At 45.6% G+C, this 12,417-nt stretch overlaps 1 protein-coding gene across 14 annotated transcripts in view; it reads left to right on the top strand.

Annotated features, from left to right (window-relative positions):
- The window catches only part of PTK2 (protein tyrosine kinase 2), a 202,185-nt gene that overhangs the window by 23,234 nt on the left and 166,534 nt on the right, over positions 1–12,417 (top strand). The gene's annotated exons all lie outside the window — the stretch shown is intronic.

Genomic DNA, 12,417 nt, shown 5'->3' with positions numbered 1-12,417 from the left:
TGGGCAAAAGATTTGAACACCAAAGAAGCTACATGAACTAAGCATATAAAAAGATACTCAGTGTCATTTAAGGCATGTGGGAAATGTAAATTAAAACCACAGTGAACTATCACCACACACCTGGAACACACCTCAACTTGAAAAGACTGACCGCGTGCTGCCCCAACGATACAGAGCCACTGGGACTCACACACGGCTAGTGGGGATAGACGATGGTGCAGATGCTCTAGAACACAGCTGGGCACTCTCTTCAAAAGCTACCCCTGCCAGAGACCCAGCCACGACAGTCCTACACGCAACTACTCCCAGGAGAAATGAAAGCCTGTGTCCACAAAGTGACGAGTACAAAAATATTCACAGGCTTCATCTGTAATAACCCAAAACTAGAACCGATCCTCCACACACTGATCTATACGTTCAGTGTCATCCCAAACAACATCTGGAAGAATTTTTTTGGACGCTGCCAAGTGATCCTAGAACATGCATAGATCTGCAAAGGGTCAAGGGCAGCCAAGGCACACCCGAAGGAGAACCAGTGGGAAGAGGTCCACGAGGAGGTGATGCTTATTACAAAGCTACAGTAACGTAGGCAGCTTAGTACCAGTGGGATCAAATCGAGTCCAAAAACAGAGGGACTGTGCATGAACCTTTCATGACAACAAAGGTGTCAGCACAGAGCAGTGAGGAAAAGGATGCTCTTTCTAGTAAATGGTGTTGGGATGAGACACCTAGTGAAATTGGGTCCCTTCTTCACACTACACACCAAGACCAATCCCGAGACGCTGGTCTCAGCTGCTGACTGGGTCCTCATGGTAACCCCGTGAGGAAGGACGCTCTTCTCCCTTGCACATTTGCATAACTGCAGTGCGGAGAGGTTAAAGGTCACTAAGCTAGTAAATGCAAAGCCCGGAATCAGACTCAGTCTGGCTGCAGAGCACGTGCCCTTTGCTCCATACCTGATTCTCAGGGGCTCTGGGTTCACACAGCGACCCAGCTACCGACTAACTCTGCCTAAACCTAGCTTCTCACCCAGCGAAGGCATTACGGTAGCATCTTCCAGGGCAGTGAGAGATGTGTACCTTGCTCAGCGCCACAAATGTTCGCAGTTATCATTCAGTGGAATTTCCCCATTTTAATGATAGGAAAACTGAACCCCAGAGAGATTGGGTTCTTTGTAATTTGTCAGTTGGTAACTTTGAAACTTGTTCAGTGCTCCACAGCTGTAGCATGGAGTTTCTAGAAGTTGCAGAATTGAGATCCTGCCCCAGTTTGTCTTGCTTCCAAGACTGCTCTTTCTCGTGAGTCTCGTGGTGAATTGAGGACAGGCAGCTGGTAGAGGATTCTTGACTCTCTCCTAGGGCGTTGGCATTGGCGAGCTTTGTGTTTCCCCAGCATGCTGTGCTGGTAAAGGCCTCGTGAACTTGGGCTGCGTGAGTTCAGAATCCACAGTACCTTATCACTGTGTTGAATTTCACGTTGGCCAGTGTCCTTGTCTTGGATGTCCAAGCGGCAGGGCCCTGGGTGGTTTCTCCGTTTCCTTCTGAGGGTCAGCTCTTTCCTCTGCTCTTGGCCTTTCTCCCCCAGCCCACTTCTGTTTCTGCAGAGGCTAGGTGCTAGGAAAGGGAGATCGTGTCCTGTGGCTTCGGTTTCTTAGTGAGGCCTGGAAGCCCCGCCCCTGGTTTCTCGACTCCCTTTGCTCTTTATTGGCTGAAAGAGGAGCCTCCCCTGCGGCTGTGCCGGTGTGATTCTGTCACAGGGTGTGAGGCCACAGCCCAACTGCTCCATACCTTGTTTCACTGCCCCCGCCCAGTCCAGATAATGTATTTCTTTCTGTAACTGTAACGTTTATTTGGGTGCAGATATGTTTTTGAGAGTCTTTGAGGGCAAAGGTTTTATTTCATCTCTGCATCTTTTCTGCTTAACGCACAGGTGGGTTGTACTCAATGCTGAACGAAGAGATGTTTAATGCTGACCACAAAGTAAGTTCTCTTAGTAGATCTGAGCAAGGGGCAGAGCATCAGGTGTAGCCTTTCAGCAACATTAGCTCTCAAAATTATCTCACTTGGTGCAGTCACATGGCGGCAACATACAGTAAAGGCTGCACAGAAGTTTTCCTCTGGATGTGACGCTGTGATGTGCAGTGGCAGAAGGACCGACGGGGGCGGGGGTGGTAAGATGACCTGCCAGCTCCTGATGAACCAGCTCAGTGGAACTTTTAGCTCTGGGATGTGATCTCCCAATTCTGGTTTGGCTTTTTAAATTTTCCCTTAGTATTTGAAAATATGTAAGCCCAAGAAAATACCTTCTAACAAGTGTTCCTATAGATGTTTCCCCCAGCTTGTAGACAAATGATCAAACCGCACGAGTAAATCTCACTTCCCACAAGGTGGACCTAGGGATGTGATGCTGAGAGCCAGGTCCTTGGATCTGTCTGACAGCCCCATCATAGTCCCTGCCCCCCGCAGGATGGCTCTGCTTCTGAAGCTGCTCTGCCAGAGTTGGTTTAGGTTCTTGCTTTGTTTGGGGATGTTGCATTAGAAGGCAGAAATTTGAGATGGAGGAGTATTATAACCATAACTCTAGGAAAGTAAAGAAAAGTTTTGGAGGAGGTGAGTTGCTGGAATATGTGTGGAGACTATTTTCAGGGTTAGTGGGTTTGGGGAAGGTGATAGAAAGGAAGGCTGCCTTGAGACCCTTCTGAAATAAAGGGTCTCATTTGTGAATGAAGACATTGTTTAAGCATCAGGGCAACTGAGTACAGTGGAGATGGACTGAACTCTGAGGTCCTGGGGCTGCTGACTCAGAATTTGTTTTAGTGTCTGGAATTCCAGACGTTGTGCTAGATGATGAGACTTTCCTAGTTGAGCAAGACGGACATGGTTCATTTTCTCAGAGAATGTAGATCTCCCTCGGGATGCAGAGAGTACCAGACTCCTGAGTCGCATGGTGGGAGAATGTGCAGACTGCCTTGCTCGTGTTCGTGGCACCTCAGGTCCAGCTGGGTCAACACAGGCTTCCCAGGGGTGTGATGCCCACGCTGAACCCCAGGGAAGGAGTCTGGTGTACAGGAGATCAAGGAGGGAAGTGTTCGAGGCTCAGAAAACGTCTATGCAAAGGCTCAGAGACAGGAAAGCTTGGTGTTTGGGGATGTGTGAGTTAGAGCAGTGACTGCCATAGTGGGAGCATGTGCTTTACCCTCAAGGCGGTGAGGAGGGACTAAAGGGTGGATTTTTATTTATTTATGTAATTGAAAATCAGTGGAATAGATGAGCGGATGATGAAAGGCAGTGAATTTCCCACCTCCCCAGCCCCTGGTTCCAGCCGCTGTCGTCATCTCTGGAGCCATTTTTCATCCTGGACTTTCTGATGGTTACCCCCCTTTCATAAGAACCTGTCCTTGTCTTAAGGATTCACAGATCTTTCCAGGTGTGCATAGAGCATTATTACTTGTTTGTCTAAGTTTTCTTCAGCTTTCCCAAGTTAGCTCTTTCTTCCAAGGTCATGTTTTCTCTTTGTTTATCTTCATTTCTCTTTATTTCTCTCACATGGAGGTGTATGTCTGCTATCCGTGGGCATCTGTAAATAGATAAGAGATACGGACTAGTGCTTGTCTAAGTTGGCTCTGTTCCTCGGGTGGGTCCAGGACCCGAGCGCTCAGAGTGCTTTTAGGCTGCGGGCCCCTGAACGAAAGCGAGGAGAGGTTTTCTCTAAACACGTCAGCCCGCGGAGCTGGGACCTTTGCTTTATGTTGTTAGAGAAATGCCCCTTGGGATTTTGCTAAATCTGAGGGTGAATGCTGGGTTAACCGAGTACCCGCTGGTGTGGGAGAGTCAGGTGCTGAGGACGCGGGTGCTGCTGGGCTTGGTCCTGGATGAATCCCTGGCCTTCCCCCGCTCTCCAGTTGCCGTCTGCACACCTGGTGCCCTGTCTCCTTTCCTCCCCGCCGTCTGGCTGAGGCAGCTGCTCCTGCATCCGCGTCCCTCTCCGCCTTCATGTCGGCTGGATACTTGTGCAGGTCTCATCTTCTACTAGCTTCCTCTCTCTTATTTTTTTGTTACAGCATCCTGGAGGGGAGTAAGCAGTTAATGACAAGATAGTGTAAAACTGAGGGTGACTGGGTTGGTTCCTTTTGAAAAGCTGAAGCAGAAGGATAAGAAATCAGGTCCATAAAGACTTTGATGATCTCCAGCCCCAGGGCGCCTGTTGTGTAGATGCCCAGCTGTTCTCCTATGCGGCCAGGACCTTGCGTTTATCGGCGGGTCCTCTGTGCACACGCTGCCTGCAGTGTGGGCCCGATTTCACACTCAGAGCTTTGTGGGGAGCACGTCTTTACCTTCCCAGTCTCACATGTGCGATTCAGGAGCTTTGGGTAAAGGAAAGAGGACGTGTTATATTATAGTTATAATGTTATTTAAGTTTTTATAGTCATTCAGTAAGGTAGCATTTACTATTTCCATTTTACAGATGAGAAACTGGACTTGGAGACGTTAAGAGATTTGCTCAGGGTTTCCTGTGGTGGCGCCCCGAGCTTTCAGGTTCCTTCCCAGGAGCTCTGAGCCCTGCTGTGCCTCCCTGCGCCCAGTGTTTGGGTCTCCACTGAACAGTGGGGGGAGTTGGGCTGCCAGCAGACCCTCTCCCCCAGTGCTGCGCTGCCCTGTGCCCTGTCCGCCACGGCTTGACCGCGGCCGTGGGTGCAGCACGGGTGCCCACGCTGAGGGGCGTGAGCGCTGTTTCTGCGGCCCACCGCAGGTGGTTCCCAGCCACGTGCTCCTGGCTCAGCCTGGGGAGAGTGTGGTCTCATCAACTACTTGTAAAAACAGGGAAATGGGTCCACTCTTGTCCAGAAAAATAGTTTTACCAGCTTTAGAAATTAATAAAAATTTTGCTCTGATTAATGAGACAAATTTAACTATGCAGTCTTCAGCTCTTTTGCTTAGTTGGCTGTACAGGAGGGTACAGTTACATTTTACAGTGCTAGAAATAACAGGAATGTACACAGAAAATAATACAAGTTAGCTTCAGTGAACTTAAGGCTTACTTGTGAGTGTAAGCACAGTTTCTTAAAAGTGTGCAAGACAGGTGCTTGTTGGTGCTTTGTGGTGCTTTTGATGTCCTGCCGAGCAGTCATTTAGCATTTTCCCCAGTAAGTCCTTGTTTAAGAAAGGCCCGTTTAGGGCAGCAGGGGATATAAAAGTGGGAAGTTGTGTATGTGTTTTTAAATTTTCATTTAAAAATCAAAATTTGTTTGACTTTAGAAGATAAGAAAGGCTGCTATTTTAAGGGCTGGACTCTATTACTTTATGATGGGAGGATATTCCACCGCGTGAATCAGTGACAACGTGAGGTGCGTAGTCATGGGGCCTCCTTGACTGGTTTCTGCTCCTTTGTTGCATGAGAGAGGCCTGTCTTACTGTCCCCCATAGGTGGTAAGTCACCATGTGCCCAGCCCCGCTCTGTGTGGTGAGCACACAGCAGAGACCTGGGGGCAGCCTCCCTGACAGTGTCTTGGGGACAGAAGAGAGGTTAGGACTGTCCTGCCGCATGTTTTCATCGTCTGATTCCATCCCTGTGTTTTCCTCTGGACTCTGCATGAACTTGATCCAGGGTCTGAAGGCCGAGGAGGGTGCTGGGATGCTTCTGACCGCTGGCAGCATTTCTAGGTGCCATCCTGCTGCCTTGTCCTTGCTGCGTGGATGTGGGCATGGGAGAGCCGTTCACACGGTGTCTGGATCATGTGTGTCGTTGGTGTCCCACACATGTAGAGCTTCTGCTGAGTACAGTTCTAAGAGGTTATAGTGTGGCTCACTTTCAATTGTATATGCAGAACAGAAGGAAAAAAAAACAGTGAAGCATGAGTTAGAAAAAACATTTAACCCTGTTTATTTTCTTATATTTTTCTGAAGGATACTTAACAGGTCTTCTTAAACAAAATGTATTAAAATATATTAAACTCAGTTTTAGCTTTTTTGGATGACTTGGGGTCCTTAATATTAACACTTGTCATTCTCAATATGCAGTAACACAACTTCTGCCTTTTTCCTCAGTGTCAGACTGTTGGGTTGGCTGCCTCTGAAAGCCCCTCCCTCCAGCACCCTTTCTAGTTTGCTGCTCCTTGTTTTGTTCTTTTTAATGAAAAAAAATTTCTTCTATGGAAAAGTTGTAAGAAGTAGTCTAGGGAACTCCCAAGTACCTTTTACCTGGATTCACCAAATGTTAACAGTTTATTACATTTGCCTGCTTGCCCTCCCTCCCCCACCCCCGTGTTCCTCTCTTCTCCCTCCATAAAATTTAACATTGGTAGTGTTGTTATCTGGTATATAGTCCATGTTCACATTTTCCCCTTGCCCCATTAATTATAGCAGTTTTCTTCCTGGTAAATTGTTCTAAAATTTGAGAATTACTTGTCTTAGGTGATGAAGGTAAGATGAATGTCAAGATTCTCCACTCCAAGATCACTGTGTATTCTTGGTAATAAATGAGTAATCTTAGGGTAGTGTTTGAGGCTATGTGACCTTTCAGACTCTCCAGCTAATAGTCTGGGCACCCACTGATGACTCTTGCTTGAAACATTTATTACCAAGTAATTGTGAAATGGTGATTTCCTAACACCACCGTTCCTTCTCGCTTACCAGCCATCGTTCTACCGTAAGGGAGAGTTTTCCCTCGTCTCTTCACTCCTTCTTTTACCCACTCATCCATCCGTCCAGTACCCGTATCAGTTTAGCACCCTCATGGATTCTTACTTGCTTCGGTGTCTTATAATCCATTGCTGTCATTATTCATTTTGTTGCTAGAATTCTCCTTAATTTGACTGTCTCCTCAGATCATCTCCTGTGTCCTTTCAACATGTCCTCATTATTTTTTAAGAGTTTTTTCCCCTGTTTGGCACAAGATATTCTCAGCGTTTCTTGTAGTTTCTCTGCGCTGTTATGGAGGCAGCTGTTTTTCCTGGTAGCCCTGGTTCATTTTTGTGGGAAGTGGACTTTAGAGGCCAAGCTTGGGATGCTGAGTGTGCCCTTCGGTCAGTGGGGTGTCACTGCTTCTCGGCTCTTTCCACGTGTTTGCACATGTGTGTGCGCACCTGTACTCAGGATGCAGAGATCTTTATTGTCGTTTCCTCTGCTCCCAGAGACAACTGCTGTTTCCCTCCCACCTCAGGTCAGTCTTGCCTGTTCTAGGATTTCATGTCACAGAACCGTACAGTATGCGTGACTGTACGTTGAGGGTCATCTGTGTTGCTGTGTAGTTGGTTCCTTTTTATTGCTAAGTAGTATTTCACTGTGTGAGTCTGTCATACCTTGTCTATTCATTCTTTCTTGATAAACACCTTCGTTTTTGAAAGAAATTCTTGCTGGCTGTGGAGTTCTGGATTGACAGCGTTTACTTTCAGCAGCTGAACGTGCTGTCTTCTGGCTCTTCGTGCAGATTTCTAAAACTTGTTTTCTGTAACTTTTTCATCACCCATCCTCTACCTTGCGAATGAATGTCAGCTCACTCAGTTTCCCCAGATCCGAAAACCTCTCTCCTCCGCCTCCTGAGGCTGCTGTGCGCTGCTTGGATGCCTTTCCTGTGCTGTGGTCCAGGGTTGCTTGCAGCCAGAGAGTGGTGGCGCTCACCTGGTGGCTTTCCTCCTTTTGAGGGGTCACAGCCCTGCCTTGCCCATTGTCTCAAGATCTGGAAAAAGTTGTTTCCTGAATCTTGTCCATTTTTCTATTTGTTTACTGTGGGAGGCGTTTTCCATACTAGCTACCCCTTCGTAGCTGAAGTGGCCATCCCTGGGTCAGTGCTTTTCAGTGGTAGGCAATTCATATGTGCACTTCTACATTTTCTGAAAAATAAGACGGTAAAATTGTACTTGTTTTAACATTAGCTTAGGTACTGATTTGCCTGTCTACAAAATCTCATGTAATTTCCATTTTGACAGAGGGAAGTCTGTTGTTTGTTTTGGCAAAGCTTTCACTTTAGTTACTTTGTTCTTAAACTGCATTGTATTTAGTGCGCAGTAGCATTTCTTGCCTGGTTTACTAAGTGCTGTGTTGTTTGTGGTGAACATAGCAGTTAATCCCAACTCCTTCAAGCAAAAGTCAGTTTCTTCCAGTCACTTGCCCGCCCGTCAGTGACGCGTCGTCGTGTGAACAGTGAGTGGAGCCGGGCCGAGTGGGTGAGTGTGAGCAGCAGGAGGATGCGGTCAGCACGCTGCCCACTGGCCGCTGTGACCCCGGCCCTGTGCTCTGCACGGGTCAACCTCGCTTTTCCCCTCTGATCTTTCAGATGATTGGTTGGAGGTTTGGAATTATTTTTGGCTCTTCTAGTTTTTAATGTACATTTTAGTAACAATCTTTTCCTTTAAAAAAGTCTGTTAATTTGTGAGACTGAAATTATCACTAACAGTTAATGTTAGAACGGTATGAGTATTAAAGTAATTTTTCATTATGGGAACCTTTTTGAGGTGACGTACCATTCAATGAATGAATGTGTGCGTAGTGCGTAGTTTCTACCCACTCGTCACAGCTGCCTTAAAATACAAAAGCCTGGGCGTGTGTGTGCCTTTTGCTCACAGCCTCTGTGTGAGGTTAGGTTAGGACTTACCCTAGAACGGGAGATGGACGCGACTTTCATGGCTAGCCTGGTTCTTGAGACCTGACTGAGAGAGATTTGGGTGTCCTCAAATGACAGTTTTGTTCTGGACCTCCACTGTTGATGAAGGCTACCTGTTGCATTTATGTGGAAACTGTTGGTACTAAATTTACCCTCTTTTGGGGCACTTGTGCACAGTTGTTAAATATTTACTGGCACGTGTATATCCCTGTCTGTTACATGCACTGAGGTGCTCACTGCATCTAGAACGGTCCTGGCCACGTAGGAGGAGCGCACTGGTTCCTTGGTATGTTAGAACGGAAGAGTACCTCTTCTAGGGTGGGTTTTGGTGATTGGGAATGTTGCTAGCTTATAGGACTTAGGTTTATGAATTTTGTAAGTGAAGAAATTTTGAGTTGCAAATGACAGAAACTCACCTCTAAAGTGAAGAAAAGGAATACATTATTTTATGTAATTCTGAATATATTTAACAAATAAAAGCTACCAGTTGGTATATGGAAATAAGTCTCTAGAAAAATCAACCAAGAAGAGAGAAATACAAATAAATGAAATTCCTAAAGGAACTATAACTACTATGAAAATGATAAATCTGATAATTCTTTGATCCAGTCTTGTTTAAAATTACAAGAAATTAAAAATAACCACCACCCCCCATCTCGTACCTGTCGGCATCATTCTGCATTCCCCTGACCCCGGCCCAGCGACCACTCGTCCTCCTGTCTCCTGCCGGAGCCCTCCTGGGCCGGCTCACGTGGGAGCCCTCCTGCACGTGGTCCTCTGTGTTGGGCTTCGCTGCTTACAGCGTCTTTGGGCCCTTCTGCGTCCTCCTCTTACTGCTGAGTCAAGTGCGGCCTGAATACACTGCATTTGCCAAAACCTCTCCTGTTTTTCTGTCCTGTGGCAGCAGTTTTTTGTGGATGTAGAGCGGGACTTCTCAGCCCCCTTCTGGTTCCCGGGGTTGACAAGGGAAGAACAAAGGGAAAGGCAGCTGCAGGACGTCAGCTCGGCTTCGTGGTTCCTCACCCTTGAAGTCTTAGCCCCTCGTGTTCTCACTGCTTTAGCAGCTCTCTGATTGTAGTATTTTATGTACTTTTCTCATTTTTCTGGAGGAAATGCATTTCTGCTGCCAGCTGCTGCATATGTCTTGGATTCAGAAATCTCAAGAGAGGGGAAGGAGAAATCTTTTAACAAGTATGCTGTTTCCAGACTCTCCTCTCTTGTAGCTGCCACGCCCTGACACATGCCCTGAACAGTATGGTTGCGCCTCTCTGTGGCTGCTGGAGTTCTGGGTCTTTGGACGAGAGTAGGAGGGAGCAGATGTCGGATTTCTGCCCCGTCCCGGGAGGTGCAGATACCCACAGCCAAGCGTGGATGTTGCTCACGCGTGGTTAGGGCTTGCCTCCTTTATTTAAGGCGGGGAGCTTACTGGTAGCAGCATGAAAAATACATCCCAACACTTCAAGTAAAGGAGATACATTTTGACAGTTTAGTTACTGAGATTCTGGTCCTTGGAAAGGAAGTGTTAAATACCTTTATTGTCTTGGAAGGGAACTTTTAAAATTGAGTGATTGCGTTTAATATGCCTTGAGCAGAAATGTTTCTAGATTCACAAACCCCCAGGTGGTAGCCCCGGGTGTTGCAAGTCTGGGGTGGGAGGCTGGGGCCAGCGGGGAGACTGGGGTGTGGGAGTGGGTGTATGGATGGGGCTCTGAGGAGGCGTTTCTCAAGGGCGCCGAAACACTTGGTGATCAGGGTAAGTCATAGTTCAATGCAGGATTTTTAAAAAAATCAAGAATTAATGGGAAAAATCCATGATGAACAAGACACCAGAATTCTAAATGAAGACAGGGTCGTAATACTCATTGTCCTTTTGCCCCAGCGTGTTCTTTGTTCTGTCCTAACTTCTGCTTACTTCGGGTTTAATTTGCTCATGTTTTTTCTTCCTTAAGGTAAAAACACAGATAAGTGACATTTTTACCTTGTAAATATAACCACTTAAAGCTATGCATTTCCCTCTAAGTACCCATACTCTTTTAGCTGAACCCTAAAGATTGTGATGTTCTGTATTATTATTCTGTTCTGAACATTTTCTAGATTTCTCTTTTGATGTGTTATTTGACCATACGTTATTTAGAAAGGATTGTTTACTTGCTAAGTATTGGGGACTTTATTAGATATCATTTCTTTAAAATGGTTATTTTTTATGTTTATTTATAATTTGGAACAGAAATATACATGTTACAAAACTCAAATTGAGTTTGAAATGAATCAAATCTCTCTTGTAAACTGAGCTCTCTTTCTGGGTGAACAGTGTTCCTGATTGTATAACCACCCAGAGGTGCTCCGTGTGTAGAAGGAAGTGCGTGTACATGGACTTCTCTTTCGCTTTATACCAAATAGACATCATATTCTACATACTCTTGTAGATCTTTTTTGAAAAATTACTTAAAATATGTATCTTGAAAATCCTTGTATTTTAGGACTGGGAGTTTCCGTAACTGCTTTTTTTTATTGTATGTTGCTTTTTTCCACTAATCTTTTCCAATATCAATGAAAAATTTTCAGCCAATGCCATTTTTTAAATGCTTGTATAGTCACTTATTTTGATGTTCCACACTTTATTGGCTCATTTCCCTTCTTTTGAACAGGTAGGCTGTTCCCAGTTTTTCAGCTGCAGGTAGACCTGTGAGTCACTGACGCCTCCAACAACTGTAAACCATAGAGGAGATTTGTTGGGGGTTTCTTAGACCAACCTTCCCAAAGCTGGGACTGTGGGTGGGTCCTGTGACTTCTGCGCTTGTCCTCTGTGATCTCTGAACTCTTAAGGGCCAGGACTGTGTTATTTTTGGATTCCTAGTCTTGAAGTCACTGCACTGGCGTGGAAGATGCAGACTAGTGCACTAATGATGGTCACTCTCAAAGCTCTTCATGTTACGGTATTTAATTCTCCTAATGACCGTGAAAGACAGATACCGTGTTAAACTTTATTTAACTGATGAGAAAAGCAGGTCAGAGAGAGGTTAAAAAAAGTGCCCAAGGTCACATATCTAGTAGGTGGCAGGATTGGGATTCCTGGGAACACTTGAAATAGCTGAATGGACCACATTTTGGGCTTCCAGGTTTAAGGAGGGGCAGGTGGAATTATTTGGGCTTTGGAGTCACTTGTGGCTTGTCTTTTACCAAGTCTGATCTTATCACAAGCACTTTACCTCTCTAAGCCTGTTTCTTCTTTCTTTAGGAAGTCGATATTAGTAATTATCTCAAAGTTTATTAGGGGATTAACTTTCTTTTAAGCCACGTAAACCACCCTTGTACTGTGTGAGACAAGTATCAGCAGTGCTGGACCAAGTCTGACCTAGTCCAGGACTGGTTACTCTCTCGTCTTCCCTCCTTTTGCACTGGGGGAATGTTCCGGACGTCTCAAGGCTTTCTCTTCATCTATAAGGGTGGACATGATGGTATCGCATTTGCAGGTTTGTCATGAATTACAAGTTAGATTCACTCTTACAGTGGTTTTAACATTTAAAAAAAGCTTTTTATTGGCACAAACAAAAAACACATAACATAAAATTTACATAAAATCTTAACTATTTTTAAGTGTACAGCTCAGTAATGTTAAGTGTATCCACATCATTGTGAAACAGATATTTAGGACGTCTTATCTTACAAATCTAAAACTCTGTGCCCAATAAAAAGCACCCTTTCCCTCTCCAGCCCCTGGTAGCCACCGTGCTACTTTCTGTTCCTATTAATTTGACTACTTTAGATATCTCAAATAGGTGGAATCATACAGTATTTGTGTCCTCAAGGTTCGTCTGC

Source organism: Camelus bactrianus, chromosome 25, assembly GCF_048773025.1.
Source record: "Camelus bactrianus isolate YW-2024 breed Bactrian camel chromosome 25, ASM4877302v1, whole genome shotgun sequence".
NCBI classification, from domain to species: Eukaryota; Metazoa; Chordata; class Mammalia; order Artiodactyla; family Camelidae; genus Camelus; species Camelus bactrianus.
The sequence above is the reverse complement of the archived record's forward strand: the minus strand, read 5'-3'. Positions and strand labels throughout refer to the sequence as shown.